The sequence below is a fragment of the Alternaria infectoria genome, assembly GCF_024043175.1.
Source record: "Alternaria infectoria strain BMP 0036 chromosome Unknown scaffold_17, whole genome shotgun sequence".
Lineage (NCBI taxonomy): Eukaryota > Fungi > Ascomycota > Dothideomycetes > Pleosporales > Pleosporaceae > Alternaria > Alternaria infectoria.
In genome coordinates this window covers 94,643-117,582 of record NW_026250706.1, presented here as the reverse complement: position 1 = coordinate 117,582, position 22,940 = coordinate 94,643, and positions in this window count along the sequence as shown.

Genomic DNA, 22,940 nt, shown 5'->3' with positions numbered 1-22,940 from the left:
TATTAAAAGAGGCTATAGTAGGCTATAAAGCTTATATCTTATAAAAGTAGACTTTCTATATATAAAGTAATTCTTATAGTATTACTCTATATTCTTACGTATACTCTTTTAAAAGTAGCGCCTTTATAGCTTTTCTAAAGTATATCTTACTCTAAAGTAGCCTACTAGAGAGTTATTATAATATTTTTAAAGAGCTTATAACTTCTCTTTAGTAGTTACTAGTGTTCTTACTATATAATAGCGCGTTTTAGCTTTATCTAGGCTAGACTAGTTAACTTTAGACTTAGACTTATCTAAAGTACCTAAAAAGGCGTAATCTATCTTATTATACTTCTCTAAAGTCTAAAGCTCTAGTATAGTATATCTACTAGCCTAGTTAAAGCTTTCTAAACTCTTAGTAAGGTCTTATTATTTCTTAGTGCGCTTAGTAAAGCACGTCTACACTATAGCTACTAAAAGAGAGGTTTTATTACTATTAGTTATAAAATCTCTTATAGGCTAGATAAAAGCTTTATTATACTTCTAGGTAGATTTCTAGGCTTCTACTATATAGTTAGAGTAGTAAAAAGGCCTATCTATAAAGTTAGTAGACTCTACCTTATAGTAGATATTAAAATTAAACCTAGATAGTATAATATAAGATCTAATCTATTAATAGTTAAGAGTTTTAGTTTTTATAAACTATTTTAAGTTTTAATAGTTAGTCTAGAAGTTAAAGTGTATACTCTTTAGATATTAGTACTAATACTTTAGGCTCTTAACTATTATAAGTAGCTTCTAGTTATACGTATTATAATTATACTCTACTATAATAAGCTTACGTAAAAAGAAGTTAACTAGATACTATTAGTACTTTCTAGCTCTATTTAGTATATATTAGCTTAATATACTTATAATTACGCTACCTAAGGCGTTTACCTTAGCTTTAGTCTTTTTATCTTACTTAAAGTAAGTTAAGATAGAAATACTTAGAAAAGAATCTTTTAGCTTCTAGAAAGTCTCTTTAGCTTTCTTATTAAGGTTAAGAACCTAACTCTTCTCTTTTTACTAGGCGCAGCTACTCTTAGCTACTTCTAGCTTCTTCTAAGTTAGTTTAGTTAATAGTAAAGTAAGTTAGAAGAATCTAGTAATAAACTACCTATAGTAGTTTATAAAGCTAATAAATATTTAAATTTTACGCACTATACGTAGTTTAGGCTATTCTTAGATTATTTTAATTCTATTCTTATTAATTTATATTCTCTTAGAGAAAACTACGTACTTAAGGTACTTAGTGTACTAGGTATACTACTTACACTTTAGAAGCTTTAAAAATAGCTTTATATTACGTAATCTATATAAGACTTCTTTAATATAGCTTTTATACTTCTCTTTAGTATTAGAGAAAATAAGAATATTATCTAAGTATATAATATAAGTTATATTAATTAATTTTATAAGAACTTAATAAATATAAGTCTAGAACTATATAGAAGCGTTTATAAAGCTAAAAGATATTATAGTATACTTAAAACTACTATATCTTATATAAAAAGTAGTTTTCTACTTATTACTCTTCTTAATATATACTCTATAGTAAGCCTCTTTTATATTAAGTTTAGTATAGAATTTAGCGCTAGCTAATCTTTCTAAAGACTTTATAATAAGTAGTAAAAAGTGCTAATTCTTAATAGTAACCTTATTAAGGCCTCTATAGTTAACGTATAAATATATACTACTATCTTTCTTTTTAGTAAAGAGTATAAGCGCCTCTACTAGAGACTTACTATACCTAATCTACTTTTATACTAAGTATTTATCTAAATACTTACGTAAGAGCTCTAACTCTATCTTAAAGAGATTATATAATAGCTAGTAAAGCGCTATAGTTCTAGATAGTAAATTAATAGCTAAGTTTTATAAACTATAGTTAGTAAGAACTCTTAAGTTATCTTCTAACCTAAGGTATATAAACTTAGCATATTATAGAGGTAAACTACTCTCTTTAGCCTCTTCTAGGCTAGACTAGAGTGTTAAAGTAATAAGATAGCTATATATATCTACTATAGAATTATATATAGTTTTCTTAAACTTCTTAGCTTCTTCTAGCGTAATCTTTTTATAAATAGTTTTTTTTTTAAACTTAGTACTCTAAAAAAGCAGCCTTTATATAGAGTAGCTAATCTTTAGATAATACGCGTTTATCTAAAGCAGACCTAAGTATACCTAATACTTATAGACTTCTATAATAATATATAGAATATTCTAAGTCTCTTATTTTCTATAAGAATCTACTATCTTTATAGTTACTATAGTAGTACTATAAATCTTTAATTCTTTACTATTTACTCTATCTACTAATAGCTTAGGTAGAAAGTAAACTAGTAAGCTTTACTCTATAGTAAGTAACGCTAAAATAAAGTTTAACTAAAAACTTTTATCTACTAGAGCCTTAATAGGCTCTAATTAGCTAAGTAATACTTTTACTATTAGTAGCTTTACTAGCTTAGAGTAAAGCGTATTATAAAGAAGTTCTAAGTTCTAGAATACTAGGTCTAGAGTAATATAGGTAGCTAAGAAGAACTCTAGCTTCTCTACCTACTACCTTTTTCTAATCTCTAACTAGATAAGCTCTTAGAGTTTCTTTTAGACTTTAGATAGTTTCTTTAGAAGTATCTAGTCTTATTATACCTCTAATAAGTTATATTAGAGTTTTTTAAACTATTTTAGTTTAATTTAGCTAGTTATAAGTTAGATTTTACTAAACTAGTCTTTTTAGCCTTTTTCTAGGTCTAAAAAGGCTCTAAAAAAGAGTTCTAAGTCTAATAGCTATAGAATTTATTCTTATAAGCTAGATACTTAGAAAGCGTAGTAATATACTTTATCTTACTTTAATAGTAGTAAGCTAAGATATTAAGCTTAAAAACTATATTATAGTTTTCTAGGTCTTAAAGTAAGAGTTCTTTCTAAATATTAGAAAGAAGAGTACTTATAAAGTTTATATAGTACTACTTTTTAGCGTAGTTATCTAGTTTACTTTAAAGTATATTAAGGTAGACTAAAAGAGAGTTAGAATTCTAATCTAGCTTCTATTTAGCCTATTTAAGTCTATTATAAGCTATAAAGCGTTATAATAACTTAGAACTAAGTGTATTAAGTATAACTATTTTAAGTTTCTTCTAAGTAAATATCTAAAACGCCTTAAGTCTTATATAGTTCTAGAAGTAGGCGTTTTAAGTAAAGTAAGTAGTTTTATCTAGAAATCTTATAGTAAAGTCTACTTTCTAGGTACTTATAAAGAAGATAGAGAGTACTTCTCTAAAAATAGCCTTATAATTACGTACTTAGTAGTTATACTATAAGTAGTTACGCGTAGTAAATATCTCTAAGTTCTTAAAGTGTAGAGCTTCTAAGTTTAACTAGAGCTTACCTTTTAAGGCTAAGACGTAGTAGATAACGTTCTCTTTAAGAGCTAAGTAGTTACTTATAAATACTTTATACTTTAATTCTCTAAGATAAACTATATCTTAATAAGTATACTTTAATTATTTCTACTTATATAACTTCTTAAGTTTGTAGGTTAAGGTAGCCTATTTATTTTTACTTTTAGTAGTAGTAGCCTATAAGAGCCTAGTTAGCTTTAAAATAGGCTCTAATAGCGCGTTACTATTTTTAATAATTAAGGCTAAGTTAGTAATACCTAAAGAGGCTCTTAATAGGTCTATAAGTTTCTTAGTAGGTAGTGTTACTACCTCTAGAAATATAAAAGCTAATTTCTTCTAGTTATTATCTATTACGCGTAAAAATAGTATAGCTTACTTACTACTATATTATATTATACTAGAGAAACCTACTTTAGAGCTTATTATGTCTAAACAGCGTATATAAGAGTATTATAAAGTAGAGTAATTTAAATATTAAATAATAGAGTTAGTTAAATACTAAATATATAATATTAGACTATAATTAAGTGTATTATTTTAAAAAGACTAGAGACAAATTACTTCTAAGCTATAATAGCAATTCTAAGGTATTTATAGCTAATACTAAGTTAGCCTAAGCTCTTTAGAGCTAGAATCTAATATATATTAGTATTTATATTATAGTTATAGTTATAAATAATCTATAAGTTATCTAAGAGCTCTTAGTAGAGAAATAAAACTACACTATTTCTATAACGCTTATACATCTAATTAACTTTTCTCTTCTATATACTCTATACTTTTACTCTATAAGTAACCTTAGATAGTACTAGATTAGATTCTAGTGTAATTCTATTAATAATATTAGTAATCTTCTTTACTATTTTAGTCTCTACGTAACTACTACTCTTAGAGTAAAGAATTTAGATAAAGTTAAACTAGAAGAAATAACTAAAGAGAGTAAATATATAGCTAGCTTTATACTAATTAACTCTCTATACTATCTAGTTATATTAAGTTATAAGAATATTACCTATCTATTTATAGAGAAACTCTAGAAAGTAATAAGTATAACTTCTTAAATTAAGAAATATTATAGTATTATTACTAAACTTACTAGTAATACTAGTTACTAAGATAGCTTACGCTAAGAGATTCTAAAGAGTAATAATACGTTTTTATTAACCTTTACTTTAAGTAATTATCTATTTCTTCTCTTTTTTATTACTATTATTAACTTTACTCTCTTCTAACTTATTCTATATATATCTCTTTCTACCTTTTTCTCTTATAGTATAAGTTTTCTTAAGTAAAGTGTATACTTATATAAGAGTCTATAAGTCTTCTATTTTAAAAAGTAGATTCTTAAGAGGCTAACGTCTAGTGTTAGCGTATAGCTTTTATTATAATAATAGGTTAAAGTATATCTATAGAAGCTTCTTAATAAAGACTTTTACCTAATCTATTAGTTATCTAAATTCTTCTAATAACTTAATTAGTAAGAGTAATACTACTATTAGCTTAGATAGATACTAAGAATAGTAGAGTATAGCTATAATAATATCTAGACTACTAGTTATTTAAAGTTATAAATTAAGGTATTAAGATAATATTATATTATAGCTAACTACTAGTAAGGTAATATAATAGATAAGTAAGAGTATAGTAAAGAAGGCTACTTACTTTAAAGTAGTAAAGACAAATGTAATAATATACTAAATATTATTAGATCTAACTAATAGTAAGACTTTATAAGTATAGCTACTTATATTTATAATATATTTACTTTAGATACTAGTAAGCCTAAGCTTAGATATTAAATCTAATAGTAGACTATTATAGTATCTTCTAGCTTAGGCAAATAGCGTCTAAAACATACTATTTATAGACTTATCTTATTTACTTATAACTATTTACTAATATCTACTACTTTCTAACTATAAGTTTTAGTATATAATAACTATAGTTATACCTATAATCTTTATACTCTACGTATATTACATAATAATAGCTAGATTATAAAAGATATCTCTTAGGCGTATCTTTAAGCTTTTACTTATACCTTTACTTTTAATAAAAGAAATAGATATCTTACTCTTAATTAGTGTCTACTATACTAGAATTCTAACTTTAGAGATAATATACTTACTAAATTAATATAGTAGGTTAGCTCTTAGTAGTTTATACTTACTAATAGTTACTATAGAGATCGCGAGGTTTATAGATATCTAATTCTACTTACTATAAATACTATTACTAATAATAATAGGCCTAGAATACTATTATTACGTTCTATATTAACTTTTAGATTAACTACGCTAGCGTCTTTTCTTACTACTTTTATTTAATTTCTTTTCTTCTAGCTATAGTTTAAGTTATAAGTCTTTCGCTAAGATAAAGTAGTACTCTAGAACTTAGCTCTCTCTCTTAATATAGATAGCTTACTTTACTAATATATAACTATTATTATTAAGAATATAGTATCTTTAGCTTATATAGATTCTATATTACTAGATTCTCTAATAAGTATTAGAGGTATATATTAAGATAAAGAGCTAGTTCTATATATATAAAGACAAATAGACCTAGTTATTAATATATATAATTTCTACCTCTATATTATAAATTTACCTTATATAATTACTAACGCAGCTTCTTTCTTAAATATTAAAGCTAATAAAATAACACTTTTAGACACTATTATATAAGATTATACTATAAATTAAGATTTATTAGCGTTAACCTTCTATATATAGAAGAAACTAGATCTACTTAGTGCTATAAGTAATTTAGCTAAGAGCTTTACTTATCTACGTTAATATATAGTAAAGTGTATTAACTTACATAACTCTAAACTCTTAATAAATAGTTTATAGAAACTTAGAGTGCGTAAAAATAGAATAACTATAGTAGCGCGTATAATATTTATAAAGAAAGAATTATTATTAGAACACTAATCTATTTATACTATATAAAGCGCGTAAATATATATAAGTATAACTATAGTATTAGATATATATATATTTAACTTTAATTATATACTTAATATTAATACTACTAATATATATATTAATATCTTATTTTAACTAGTGTATAATGCGTTTCTTAAGTACTCTAGAATATACTTAAGCATTACACTAGATAGTTATAGTAACTATAGTAAGTTCTATACAATAATAGATAAAGAATACTTAATTATTTCTAGTGTAGCTTATTCTATCTTTACTAGAGTCTAGTCTAAAATCTAAGTTATATTTACTAGAATTAAGCTATACTAAGAAAGTATTAAAAGCAAGAGGTTTTAAAGCCTAGAACTAAAAGAGAATAGATAATATATTTCTAGAGTCTAAAAGTGTATAATAACTTTTAGCGAAATCTTTTTAGAAGCTATATAATATATTACGTTAACTTTAGAAGTGCTTATACACCTTATTAAACGTTTTAAAAAAATACGTATCTAGAAGCTAACTTATAATAATAGACTATTATCTTATAGTTATATTATCTATATCTTTACTATAAAATATAATAGCTATATACTATCTAGCCTCTTTGTTAGTAACCTTACTAGTAATAAAAGAAAAGATAAGAATAAAAAAACTTCTAATATAGATATTAAAGCTAAAGAATAGACTATTAACAAGAGTTAGTTAGCTATTAATAGATTAATACTAGAGATTTAGAAAGGTTTACAACTATTATATAGAGAGTCTAAGGTAGACTAGTACTATTTCTTTAGAAATTTATAAGACTAACTACCTCTAGTATATAAGTATTCTTAAGCCTTTCTTTTTAGAATATAGTATAGTATTAGGTATCTAATTAGCTTATATATTAATAAGTTACGCTAGTATATATAGTCTATATCTAGAATAGAGTCTAAAAACGTTAGAAGCTAGAGATAAGATTTATAGAAAGAGAAGTAAGAAACTTATAGATCTAGTGTTTTCTAGAAATAAAGACTAACTATATATATAAAAAGTATAGAATCTATAGTAATATTACTAGTATTTATTAGTACTTAAGTTATTATAAACGTATCTAAAACGCTTATATTCTAGCTTTACACTAAAAGTTACACTTATCTCTATCTATAGTATCTTAAAACTTTTTATTATCTATCTTATTATACTCTATCTTATTACTATATATATTATTATTATCTATCTTATTACTATTTATCTTCTTATTTTTCTCTAGATTAAGTACTATAATCTAAGTTAAGTTATCTTCTACTTTATTATCTTCTACTTTATTATCTTCTACTTTATTATCTTCTACTTTATTATCTTCTACTTTATTATCTTTACTTTCTATAAAGAGAGCTAAAAGCTATCTAAGAGAGAAAGAGTAAAAACTCTTTCTAATAGCTAAGCTAGTAATATTAGATATATTTCTCTAGCCTTTACTAATATACTAAAAGCTAGCTATTATTATAGGTATATTAAAAACATCTATTATAAATCTATTAAGTCTAGATATAGAGTAAATAGTCTAGTAATCTAGTAGTAGTAAGTTATAGTAGAGCTAAGAATTTATAAAATATATATTAAGTTTATATATAAAACTAGCCTTAGTGTTTCTATATTAGAGCTTTTTAAATATCTTCTTTACCTTTTTTAAGATTATTCTCTTCTTTTTACTATATATCTTCTTAATCTAAGCTATATAAACGTAAGAATTAAGAACTATAGCTACTAAGTATATAGATTTTATCTTTATATTACTTTATATATTTAACACTAGTTAAAAGCTTATATAGATATCTTTCTTAGTTATTCTTTACTATCTAGAGTCTAAGCTAGTATTCTAAAGACTTTAGATAATTTTAGTATATCTTATAAGAGTAGGTAACACTACCTAAATAGATAATCTAACTATAGTATCTAAGCTTTCTACTTTTTAGTAAATATAGATAATAGCTTACGCTATTACCTAGAGCACTTTCTAGTTATTAACTAATAAGAAGTTAGACCTAATAACTCTCTTAATCTATAGAAGTAGTAGATTTTAAGAGCTATTTACTATATCTATAGCTCTTTACTCTTAACTAAGTATAAGTACTTCTAATTAAAGAAAGAATATATAAGCCTTAGGTAAGTTTATAACTAGCGTTAAGATATTATATATTTTAGTCTATCTAGTATAAGAATTAGCTAGATAATAACTTTAAAGTTAGAAGAAACTTACGTAGAATTATTATTCTAACTTATAATTATAGATAGATCTTTATATAATATAATCTTCTTAGAGTTTATAAACTCTAGAAATATACTAAGCTAAGATTTTAATCTTAATAGCTAATCTATACTACTACTATAGATAAATAGTATTAGTAGCTATACCTAGCTAAATAAACTAAGCCTCTTCTATAAGCTTATAAGTTCTATATAGTCTAAAACTTTAGTAAGATTAGATAGTCTATTATAATTAAAGCTATATAAGAGCTAATCTATAAAGTTATTAATAGTATAGCTAGAACAGCGTAGATAGTAATCTTTACTATCTAATAGATATAGTAGATACTTTATTATAATAGTAGATAAAGTAGTTTAGAAGAGAAGATAACTAATATACTAGTCTTTAAAGTTACTAAGAAAGTAGTTTAGAATAGCTAAGTTAACTACTTTAAAGACTTTTAATAGATACTTAGTAGTATTCTTAATAGATAGTATAGCGCAGCTACTATAAATAGAAGGCGTTCTACTAGTATAGTAGTTAAAGTCTATAAAATAATCTATAATAATTAATATATACACTATATATAGAAATAAACATTCTAGAATTATAAAGTATATAAGTAATAGAGTTTTATAGAATATATACTATCTAGCGTATTTACTAAGCGCTTTCTTAACTAAAGTAATAGAATTATTAGATTATTAGATAGATATAATATAAAAAGTAGAAAGAAAATTAGTTCTTCTTAAATGCGTATTTATATACTATATAGATAAAAAATAGTAAACTATAATTACTTATTAATTAGAATATACTAAGTTTTTATAGATTTTATAACTACTAAGTCTAAACTAGTTATCTTAAAGGTAGACACTATAATATAGTATAGAGACCTAAGAAGCGTAGTAACTAACTCTCTAATCTTCTATAGTATTATACTACTACTATATCTATATATATACTATCTTCTCTATTTAGATCTATACTACCTAGATTCTATATTAAGAATATACTATTTAGAAAATAGAAAAGTCTATATTTCTAGGCACTATGTATCTAAGCCTTTGTATACGCGTTTAAAGGCTTCTATATTCTTCTTAGATAGTTTTATCTCTTTTACTTTACGTACTTCTTCTATATTAAAAGTTCTTAAACTACTTATACTATTATACTAGAATCTCTAAGTATATAGCTTACGTAGTTCTAAGTTACTAACTTAATTAATACTAGTTCTTTACTAAGAGGTAAAGAACTTATTTCTCTATAGCTATACCTACTAGCTATATAGATTATATTTATAAAATAAGAATAAACGCGCCTTATTAGTATAGAAAGAGTAAATAAAACATAGTTATAGTAGATAGTTATAAGTAAGTTATAGATTACGCTAGGCCTAGCCTAGAGAGTAGAAATAATATTTAGGTAACTTATTAGCTATATATAGATAATATATAGTTAACTTATAGTAAGAATTAAGTATTATAGTAAGGCTAGCGTTAAGAGCGTTATAGATACTATAGTAGAGTAAATAGTTAGAGCTAAGTAGTAGTAATCTATTAGGTATAGAGTAAACTATTAGTATATATAGAAACTTATATCTAGTTAGACTTTTAAAAGCTTACTTACTATATTATAGAATCTTATTATTTACGCTCTTAGCTCTACTAGACGCTAAGATAGAAAAGAGTATACTAAGGCTATTTTCTTAGTAAAGCTAGTTATAATCTATATACTAGCACTTTATAAAGGCCTTATATATACCTCTTAGCACTCTCTAAGAGAGTATAGTATTATTAAACTACTTTTTATATTCTAGTAGAATTATATTAGATATATTACTATATAGCTAATTTATAGAGTATTTACTAAACTAGCCTTAAAGAATTAGTAGCTCTAGAGTTATTATATAACACTAGATACCTAATAGTATATAGACGCTAAAATATATAATACTATATACTAAGTAGTTTTAAAGCGTTTAAAGAAGTATATACACTACTTATAGAGGTCTCTACACTATACTATAAGGCAGCGTCTAAAAAGAAAGAAAAGAAAAAGTTAGTAGACTTTACTACTATACTTTATCTAGAGGTAAAGACTAAGCGTGTGTAGCTTAGATAGGTAAGTAGAATAGAAGTTAGTATTATAACTAAGATTAGAGGCGTAGTAACTTAGTAGTAGAGTTTATTAATGCTAGGTTATTATTTTAGTAGATAATATTATTAAACTTACCTTTACAAAACTTATAGTAGAGCTCTTTCTAGATTATATCTTTATATAGTATAGCTATTCTACGCAAGAAATTTAGTAGATACTTTAGATATTCTATTAAATAAGTAGAAATACAAATATAGATAAGATATAGTATAGATAAAATAGTTATATATAGTGTTATAAAGATATTACCTTTAAAGTCTATAAGTTAAGAGAGCTTTTCTATATTCTTTTAAAACTTACTTAAGAATATATAGATACTAGTTAAATAACTTTACTTATAAGTGCTATCTAGTGCTAGCTCTTACTATTATACTTATTTCTAGCCTATAGCTTATATATTATATATAGTATAGTATACCTACTATATAGATACCTAACACTAACCTATATATACCTATTAATAGTAATATCTTTCTTATTCTTATAAATTAAACGTTATAATTAAATAGTATTATAGTAATATATATAATAATCTATAAAGCGCTTACAGCCTCTATTAAGTGTAGAATATAGAATAACTAGCTTACTAAAGAGCTATCTAAGTTCTATCTTATACACTATAAAGCTATAAGCTAGACCTAAGCTATATAAACTTAGCTATACACTTAGATTAAAAACTAGAAACTATTTAAAAAAGTAACTATAAATAGTATAGTTTACGCGTGCGCTACTATTAATAAATCTATATTCTCTAAAACTAAATTTATAGCTTATCTATAAGAGCTTAGACTATACTATAGCCTATAAGATAATAAGAGGTATATTATATTATATAGAGTTACACTTATTATAGTTAATTATATTATAACTCTCTCTAGACGCGCTTCTAGTATAGTAGAGAAATATACGTAACTCTATAGTACTTTAGGTTATATACTATAGACTACTATACTTATATCTAATATAATAGATTCTATAGAATAGTTATAAGTCTATATAGATATAAATTCTATATCTTATCTTATATAGAATAAATTAATTACGTAATATAGCACTAAAAATTAGTAAAAGATAATAAGTCTTATTTTAAAAAAGCTAGCTAACTACTTTATATATACTCTTAAAGATTACTACTATATTTATTATATAGAATATTTGCTTAAGTAGAAATATAAGAACTTCTAACTATTTTAGTTAAGCTATTAATATAATATACCTGTATAATATACTAATATATTACTTCTTAGTTCTTAAGTTATTAACCTATTACTATAGAAAAGCTTTAAGTTTATTTCTAGCTATACTAGCAAGCTACTATAACGTAGTATTATTAGCTATAGTAAGAGTAGAGATAATAGTATTATTTCTAGTGTTTAATACCTTTACTAGTTTAGAGTAATATAGAATAAAGTACGTTTAGTCTCTCTTTAGAATAAATAAGTATATAGTTTAGAATAAAGCTTTAGTATTAAGATATTACGTGTATTATATATACTAAAATTAAGCTAAATATTATTATATAGCGCGTGTTACCTTCTACCTCTATAACTTACTTAACGTCTAGACTACACGTCTAAAACTTAATAAAGCTAACTATAATAGTATCTCTCTAGAAAATTACCTTACACTATAGATTTTATAACTTATTACTCTTAATATCTAAGATACGTATCTATTCTTATAGGCGTTAGGCGTATATATTATACTACTACTAATACTAGAAATATATAAATCTTCTACTATAGGTATTACTAAGAACTTCTATCTAGAAGATAAGAAGTAGAAGTATATAGTAGTTCTACTACAAACTTTAGAAAGCTTATATTAACTATAGTAATAGAATATACTTATTTTAAGCTATATTAATTAAGAAGCTATTCTATTTAAGACTAATCTTATAGAGATTTATAAAACTCTAAATATATATATTAGTTATAGATAACTACTACTCTAGAAAAAGAGTAGAGAGTAGCTAGACAGCTACTATAACTTATTAACCTAGTAATATTATCTTACTCTACACTCTTTCTAAGAATATAGAACACTAGAAGTATACCTATTAGAAGATATAGACTAAAAGAGTAGAATTATTACTATTAGTATCTTACGTCTTATAGCTAATAGACTTATAAAGACTAGAATAATTAAGACTACCTCTAGTCTATTATAGAAGAATATCTTCTAAGGTTACGTAAAAGAGAGGTAAAGGCTACGTAAGCTATATAATAGATTATTAGCTAAAGCTAATTACTAGCTAGTCTATAACAAATAGGCTACTATAAAAGTAGATAGTTATAAGCCTTTTACAAAAATAAATACTTATAAGCCTTATCTATACTTCTATATATAACTAGTAGATATCTTACTTTTTATTATTATAGCTATTATAGTAGCTATTACGCTATTACTAAGATATTATATAAAGTCTTAGTAGAATTAGATATAAGAATAATACTAAATTAATATATAAGTTAGTGTTTATTTACTAAGTTAATATAGTAAGTATATAAAGTACTTATTATATTACTAAGAATAATTATTATAATAGATAGAATATATTTATATTATATAAGCAAAAGCTACACTACCTATAGCTACTTATAAATACTTACTCTAACTCTATAGTATATACTAGTTACAACAGAGCATACCTCTATCTAGTTCTTTACTAGTCTTTATTATTATTATTAAGTAAATAGTAGAGTATATTACCTAATAGTGCATATTTCTTTACAATATACTTATAGATAGAATTATTAAATTATTACTTTCTATTTATAGAGATCTTAGTAATAGATTCTAGGCTAATAGATTATATATAGACGTAAAGATAGTAGAAGTCTATAGTAGCGTTTAGTACTATTTAAAATTTAAATTACTCTTATTATCTAAATATAAACTTAATAGTTCTATTATTAGTATAGTAGATTTCTACACTATAGCTAGATATATTCTTTAGGCACTATTTCTAGTTTATGTTAAGGTAAACGCAGACGTAGTAGTAATAAATATTACTTAAAGTAGAAAGGTAAAGATTATAGAAAACTAAGAAGCTAATAGAAAAATATTTATAACTAAGTATAGTAGTTAAGGTAATAATAGTAACGCGTTCTCTAGGTTATAAGAAAGAAGATAGTAGAGTATTTAATAGATATATAAGTAAGTATAAGGTATATAAGTTATAGAGAAGTGTAATAGCCTTTTAAGTATTATTAGATAGTAGAATATAAACTATAAAGAAGTCTTAAATATAAAATAGCGTAAGATCTATAAGTAGTAATTACTAAAGACTAAGAACGCTTTATACTACAAGTGTTAGATAAGCTTTAATAAGATATATCTTAGTTATACACTTCTACTTCTATAGTAGCCTTATTACTAGATAAAGAAGATAAAAATACTATTAGTAGAACTCTAAGTAATACTTCTACCTTAGAATATAATAGCTATAGTAGAGCCTACTAAACTTTATTTACTATACTTATAGGTGCTATATAAATAGCCTAATATACTTTAATAATAGTATTATATAGTACCTATAAGCTTCTATAACTATATTAGAAAAGTATTAATACTTTCTCTAAGCTATTACTTATCTATAGTTCTAGTATAGTGTTAAGCTATAGATACCTATTAACTCTTACTAATATCTATCTTAGTTTACACTTTATAATATCTTTAAGAGCTTAGTTCTATAGTAGATATATTTATCTTTTACTTTAGAGAATAATTACTAAGAGTATTAGAGTTCTAAAGATCTAGGCGTTCTTATATATAGCTACCTAAAAGTAATATATAGATATTATAATATCTAGTAGATTAGTAAGAAAGTTTAATAAAATATACTATGTTTAATAAGGTTAGGTAAAGTAGTTACAGCGTTCTTATTCGCTCTAGGTATTACGTATATATAGTATCTCTAGGTATAATACACTATAATAGTTATAAGTAGCTTATAATATAGGTAGAAAAGAGTATATACCTATATTTCTTCTTTAGCGGCTAATAGCTTACTAGCTTAACTTTCTACCTACTAGCGTAATTATAGTTTAGAAAGTAATAAAAGTAGTCTTAGCTATAGTCTACTATAAGTTTATTAAGAGCTATAATAAGTACTTTATTTTCTAGAAGCTTCTAGTTATTTATAGTATTAGTAGTTTTATTATATATTATTAGAGCAATATAGTTAGTGTAGGCTCTACCTAGTTAGTAGAAGAAATATAGAGAATCTAAAATATCTCTAAGAAGAAGAGGTAAATCTAATATTACTATTACGTTTCTAGAATAGTGTAAATAGATACGTAGGTGTGCTTTTACGTTAAGATAAAAGTTAGAAATAGATAGCTACTAACGCACTAACTATAATAGTAATCTCTAGGCTTCTTTTAGTATTTACCTACCTTTTCTATTATCTATAATCTATCTATTCTCTTTAGAATTTACTATTTTACAGCGCGCCTCTATTAAACTCTATCTAGATACTAACGTTTTACTCTACTCTTACTTAACTAGAACTAACTCTAAAGTAGTCTATATATAATAATACTTTCTCTTCTCTAAGTCTACTAGAAAAATTAAGCCTACTTTATAGTTAACTAAGAGAAAGTAATTACCTTCTAACTTATAAGGCTTTAGTAATCTACCTTACTAGACTATATTCTAAAGCGTAATAGTAACTAGTAGTTTCTTCTACTAAGGTATACTTTCTCTTAGCCTTAACTCTAATCTTTTAATATATTAGACTTACTATTAGATCTCTAAAGGCTATAATACTCTACTTCTAGATATAGAGTATAACTATAGAAGATATATATTATAGTTTAGAAACTTATAAAAGCTAATTCTCTTACTACTTAAGAATACGTAGATAAGTTTATTACTCTTCTATAAGATAATACTAATATTCTTCTTATAGTGCTTATAATACCTAAATTTAGAATAAGTATACTATATAATAATGTTCTTAGATAAAGAGTTCTTTAATATATTAACTATCTACGCCTATATAAAGCTTAATATACCTAGATAAATATTTTATATATAGAAGAGAGATTAGTTTTATAGAAGTTATACTACTATTAATTATATATACTTACTAAGAGATCTAAGCGCTAATATTAGTATATATAAAAGATAATATAAATAATAAAAGTATTATAGTATATTATATATTTATAAATATAAATCTACTCTTCTCTTTAACCTATATTATTACTAGAAACTAGACTTCTATATACTAAGCCTTACTACTCTTCTATATTTTTTAATAGCTATACCTACTTCTTTACCTTCTTCTAGAGCTAAACCTAGAGCTAATTAATATTATTATTATTCTCTAGTTACGTTATTACTTTATACAACTCTTTTACTATTAGATAGTAAAGTATTACTAATATATTTAGGTGTGTCTACAAACTTAAAATTAGAAAAATAGCTTAGCTAAAGAGTTTTTATAATATAGAGACTAGTATTAGCTCTAGCTTTATATTACTAGTATAGATAGATACTCTTTAGAGTAGTAGAAAGAAATAGCTATTATTAGGCGTTCTCTATATCTACTATATTTAACTATATATAGACTAATTCTATAAAGAATATAATCTTAGCTTAAGCTATCTAAGAAGACTAGACTTAAAAAACTATAATAGAGTTTATTCTAGAAATATTTCTAGTTCTATTATATAACTTAATACTTACTAAACCTACTAGAAGTAATTATATTACTAATATAAACTTACTCTAGTTATCTATACGCTTTAAGTAAGTGCTAGTATTATAGACTATATTTATAGTATTAATATAATAAAGACTATTAATAAGTTTTTACTATACTTTTAGACTACTATTATACCTAATTATTATCTTAGTCTACACTAATATTAAACCTAGTATTATCTTCTATACCTATTCTTAACGCTAGATACTATATTTATAGAACTTATAAAACGTAGTATATAATATCTACTAAAAGATATATTAGAGAAAAAAGAAAAAGTAAGTAGTATAATAATTATATATACTATAGGTATATAGTATCTCTAAAGAACTTTCTAAGCTATTTAATTTTATCTAAAGAAGAAAAGCTACGCTAAAAGAATAAGCTTAAACTTTAAAGTATTAAGTAATAGTAGCTTACTACTCTTACTACTAAGTAAAAGAGTCTACTACTATATAACTAAAGCACTATTAGAGGTTTTTCTTTTAGCATGCTAGGCTCTAACCTCTCTTACGTAATCTATCTTATACACTAGAACACTATTATAAAAAGACTTAGAGATATCTATTCTTTAGAGTAGCTTTTTTAGAATTTTAAAATACTTATTAATTATTATAAGACTAATATAACTACTATTACTCTATCTAGACTTCTTACTATATCTCTAAACAACTATACTAACTATAGTTAGTAATTTTATAAGTTTAACTTTCTTCTCTAATTTATCTACTAAAGTATATAGTTAAAGTTACTTAGCTCTAAGTTAAAGAGTACCTAGTTACTAGAGATAGCAAGGCTAAATCTACACTCTTTCTTACTTTTAAGATATAGTTACTATTAGAGAATAATTAGTAGACTAATACTATACTATTATAATAATTAAAAAGATACTTAGCATAGAAAAGCTATATCTAGCTAAGGTAAGTTATAATAGCTACTTAGAATTCTTAACTAATCTTAACTTTAGTTCTAGAATAATATAAATTCTATATACTAAGATTACTTTATATTTATTTAGCTTTAGTAGAAGTACTAGAGGTAGCGTGCCTAAATATCTACGTAACTACCTCTTATAGACGTATAAAACCTATAATCTTAAAAGTATTAAGTAGCCTAGTAAACTAATTTATCTAAGTAATCTCTAGAATCTATCTAGCTTTTAGTATAATACTAGTGCTAAGCTTCTTATTACTCTTAGATAAGTATTTTATTATTATTCTTTAAGTGTAGAGTAGTATATTCTAGAATAATAAACTATTAAAAAGATATATAAGTTAAGAAAACTCTTAGTAAAGCTTTATAAAAAGTTTTAAAAGCTATTAACTACTTCTAGAGAAAAACGTTATAGCCTAGAGACTAGTAGGTCTAAATTATAAGTATCTTAGAGATAGAGTTAAGAATATAATTATATCTACTCTAGTAGAATAGAAGTCTATTAAGAAGTAGTTAGGTCTCTAGGTAAGATAAATATTAGATTAAATATGCTCTTTATTATACTTAGGTAAGATCTAAGAAGCGTAGGCTAGTAATTAAATAGTAATAAATTTACATTAACTATAGATATAATAATATAGGTATTCTAACTAATATAATAATAGTAATATATAAGCGCTTAGGTATATAGTTAGTAGTTAGGTTTATAGCTACTTCTTTCTAATATATACTAATCTACTAAAAGTACCTTTTCTCTTCTTAGTCTTATTATTACTCTCTTTCTACTCTTCTATTTCTATAACTATTATTTTACCTTCTTCTAAACTTTTGCTTATATAACTATAAATATTTCTCTTTTCTATAATAATAATATTTTATAGCTTATATAGAGTTTTCTTTAGTTAAAGTAGTAGATAGTTAGACTACGTCTGTTCTCTATTAATAGATATAATAGTTTTATTTCTTTTATAATTATCTTATTACTAGACTTTATTAGTAATAGTATTAATAAGTAGACTAAGTATCTTATTCTATATAATCTATTAAATTGCAAGAAACGTATATCTAGAAAGATTACTCTTAGTAGACGTTACCTTCTAAGTATTATCTTTAGCTAGTAGAATACAGTCTTTTCTTCTAATAGTAATAGATACTTTATTAATAACTAGAGCTATAGTTAAACTTATTAGCTTTATAGTTTTAATAATAGTTAACTAGTATTACCTTAGCCTATAATTATTAGAAGGTAGTTTAAGTAGCGTCTAGTCTAGTAAATCTACTCTTTTATATAGTTTCTTATATTATACGTAAATATTAGCTCTTTAGAGCTAGTCTCTAGCTACCTATACTTACTTAAAACTATTCTTAGTACTAGGTCTTAACTCTAGAATAATGTCTTAGAACTATAAAAGATTCTTTCTCTCTATCTAGTAAAGGCTAAGTTTATTAAGAATAGCTTCTAAGAAAGGTTAGTATTCTAAGAACCTTAGAAGCGTTAGCTACTTCTAGCTATCTAAAGTAACTAGAAAGCTTTCTTATTTCTATAGAGAAGGTAGAATAGTAATAGAGAATATAGCTATAGATAGTAACTCTTAGACTTACTAGCTTTTATTAGAGCTTAGAGCTTACTAACTATAACTAAAAGAAAATATTTAAAATAAGGTATAGAGTAGAGTCTAGTTCTAAATCTATATAGAGATTAGTAAGTTAAAGTAATAGTAGAAAGAATATAGTACTATAGAAGTTTATTTACTAGTATAGTATCTATAGTAAAGACTTCTCTATCTTCTATTCTTCTACTAGTCTTTCTCTAGATCTTTTACAAACTTATATCTATAGAATAGATCTAGATATACCTCTAGTCTATTAGTGTTTCTAGTAGATAATAATAAATTAGTAAAGCTATTATTAGAGAGTTTAAGATTACTATTATACGTATATAATAAGTGTACTTAACTTATACTAAGAAGAGATTCTCTAGTAAAACTACAGAGTTTAGAGAGTATTAGTAATATAAGGTAAATAGAGTTACTAGAGTAAATTAAAGAACTAATAAATTCTTATAGACAGAAACACGTATTTATCTATTATTTATTAGAAAGTTAGAGTTTATAGTAGTAATTAATTAGAACTAACGTATTATCTATACGTTAGAGTATAATAGATAACTCTATATACCTAGATAAGTAGATAGTCTATTCTTTCTCTAGCTAGCTTAATATTACTTACTCTCTTTTATATTAATAATTAGAGCTATAATAAGCTCTTATTACAAGTAGCGTGTTAATATAGAGTTAGTTAAGAATATTAAAGGTTATCTTCTACTTATTATAGAATAGATAGTAGAGTTTCTTACTTTCTAAAAGCTATATAGTATTCTTATAACTAACCTTAGTAAAAATAGAGTTAATATAGAACTTATTAGAGGTTTGTATATATTTTTATATCTCTTTATTATAGAAAATACCTTTAAGTAGTTTACTAATAAACTTTATCTAGATTCTAACTATGCTACTATAGATAGTAGGTTTATTATTAATCTATAACATAATTTTCTATATAAAGACTTAATATTAGCGCTAAGGTAGACTAAGAAATAGTTAAAATACCTAAAGCTAGAGCTACTTTAGATATACTAATTTAATGCGAAGATAGATATTATTAATCTAAAGCTAGGTTAATAGGCTCTATTCTTTATAGTAATAGTCTCTAAATTTCTAAAATATCTCTATATTATTCTACTACACTACTAAGTTAATCTTAATATAGTAAACTACTAATGTATAAGAACTAAGATACCTTCGCTATATACTAATTAAGAGATTATATTTAATAATCTTTTAGCGCTCTTTACTATATACAAAGATTAGGTTTATAATACTTTTACTTTTATTTTTTATACCTTATAGAGTAAGGTAATTTATATTAACCTAACTAATAGAGTTAAATTCTATAGCTAGTATATATCTAACTCTAATATAATAACGTATAATCTTCTTAAAGTTTATTTAAAATTATAGAATTTATTAAGAGATACTATTAACTAGTTATTAGATTTCTTAGAAAACGTATCTAATATACGTATTACCTTTAATTCTATAGAGCTACTAGTGTATAATATATTTCTTATTAACTAGAAGAAAAACGTATTATATAATATAGAGTATAAGTATACTATATAAAGAAGTAATATAAAGTTTAATAAAGAATAGATTAATTCTAAGTTTAACTAGCACTTTCTCTTCTACTAATCTAAAGATAACTTAGTTATCTATACTTACTATAATAAAAATAATTTAGACTTAATAGTTATAGACTCTTATATAATTAATATAACTAAACCTAGTAGTAGTTTATAATTTAATAACGCTATAAGAGCAAATAGTTATATAGTAATATTAAGACTTTATACTAAATAAAATAGTATTACTAACTATAATTCTATAGTACTAAAGAGCTTTAGTAATAAGAGTTCTAGTAACTACACTACTAGCGTCTCTATAGTAGAAACTTAGACTAGTTTCTTATTTCGCAATAAAATTAATAAGTAATATTATAAACTAAGCTACTATAGCTATATTATTTTATATAATTATCTATATAGTAATATAATAATAGTTAAATATACCTAGCTTACTAAGAAAGTAAAAAGATATAAGACTAGTAGTATACTCTCTATATCTTTAGTAGGTAGTACGTAGACTAAAAAGTATATTATAATAAGATTTCTCTCTTATTATGCGCTAGTAGACTCTAAGTTAGCTAATAAAAAGTTAATATTATAACTATTTAAGCCTACTATAACTATAAACTAGAATTCTTCTACCTATATAGTCTAAGACTTTGTCTATATTATAATAACTAGACGTATTTCTATTTTAGGCAAAATTTCTAGCTTAGACACTACTATTCTTTTTCTATCTACTAAAATAAGTATTTTACTAGACTTAAGAAATTATAAAGAATATAATATAAGAGATCTACTAAGGTAATAGACCTACTCTTAGCTTTAAGTATTTAGTAGAGATCTTTAAAATAGTAATCTCTAGTTATTACTACTTAATTACTCTTTCTTAAAGAATAGTATAAAGCCTCTAAGTAGGCTCTATAACTTTAATAATAGTTTAGTGTATTAATACTTTTGTAATCTCTTTAAGTAGAGTAATTCTAGTATACTTATAACTATTTATAAGCTATTAGGTATTCTATAGTAGTAATAGAATTATAGAAACCTATAATTAATAAACAACTTCTCTCTTTATTCTATATACTAGTAAGTTATAACTTAAATATTTCTCTTTATCTTTTACTAGAGCGTGTCTAGCTATAATCTAGATATTTTACTAACTCTTACTAGACTACTATAGCGTATTTTAGCTAGCTAGAGTTGTTTATATAGGCTCTAAATAAGCGCTTTTATTATTAAATACTAGAAGAAATTCTAGAAGAAGTATAATAAGATCTAATTAATAAGAAAAAGCTAGAAATATATTCTTCTTAAACGTCTTACTATATATTACCTTATAAATAAATCTAACTTTAGAATTACGCTATAAGATCTAATTATATTATCTAGTCTTACTATAGGCTTTAAGCTTTATTACAATTACTATCTAAGTAAAGAAAGCTATAGATTTCTCTATTCTAATCTTATATACGTATTATCTAATAAAAACTATAGTTATAAAGAGTGCTATAAACGCTAAGTAATAGACGTAAAGTTTATTTCTTATATAATTATATACTTTCTATATAAACTTATATAAAAACTCTACGCATTTACTACGTTCTAAGCTTATATTCTATATTATAAGTATTAGAAATCTAAAGAGATATATAATAATAAAATAGAATTATATAATAGATATAAAAAGATATAAGCTCTCTATAAGAGAGAAGCTTATACTACTTACTATAAGAATAGAAATAAATAGTTTTACTCTTAGAACTATAACTAGGTATATTATAATAATAGCTATACTAACGTTGTTTTCTATTCTAGAAGTAAAGAAAAGTATAACGTATAGTAGGTAGTATAGAAAGCTATTATTAAAAAGAATACGCGTATTGCTATATACGTTAAATATTAGCATAATATAGAAGATTATCTATATACTAATAATTAAGTTTATTCTCTTTATTAGCTATAAATTAATTAGAGTAAAAAGGTAGCATATAAATAGCTAAAATATAATAAGTTTATTATATACTCTTAGAAGAAGTGCACACTTACTTATACTACCTAAGCATTTAACGTAGAAAACCTAGACAGACAAGTCTTTTCTTAACTAAGAAGAGGCAGGTATATAGTTTCTTAGTTCCTATATAATTAGTAGTATTTAAATTTAACTTTTACTTTCTTAACTATTTACACACTTTGTACCGCCACCTTATAGTCCATGGTCTCCGTGGGAGGTCTGATACGCCCCAAGTGATGGTTCACTCATACTACGTTTGTGTATAACGCGCTGATGTGGTACAGCTGAGTTGGGTGATGGGAAGCTTGTGATAAGTTCGCTGCACTGGGTGAGTTAGACGCTGGGCTCTTAACA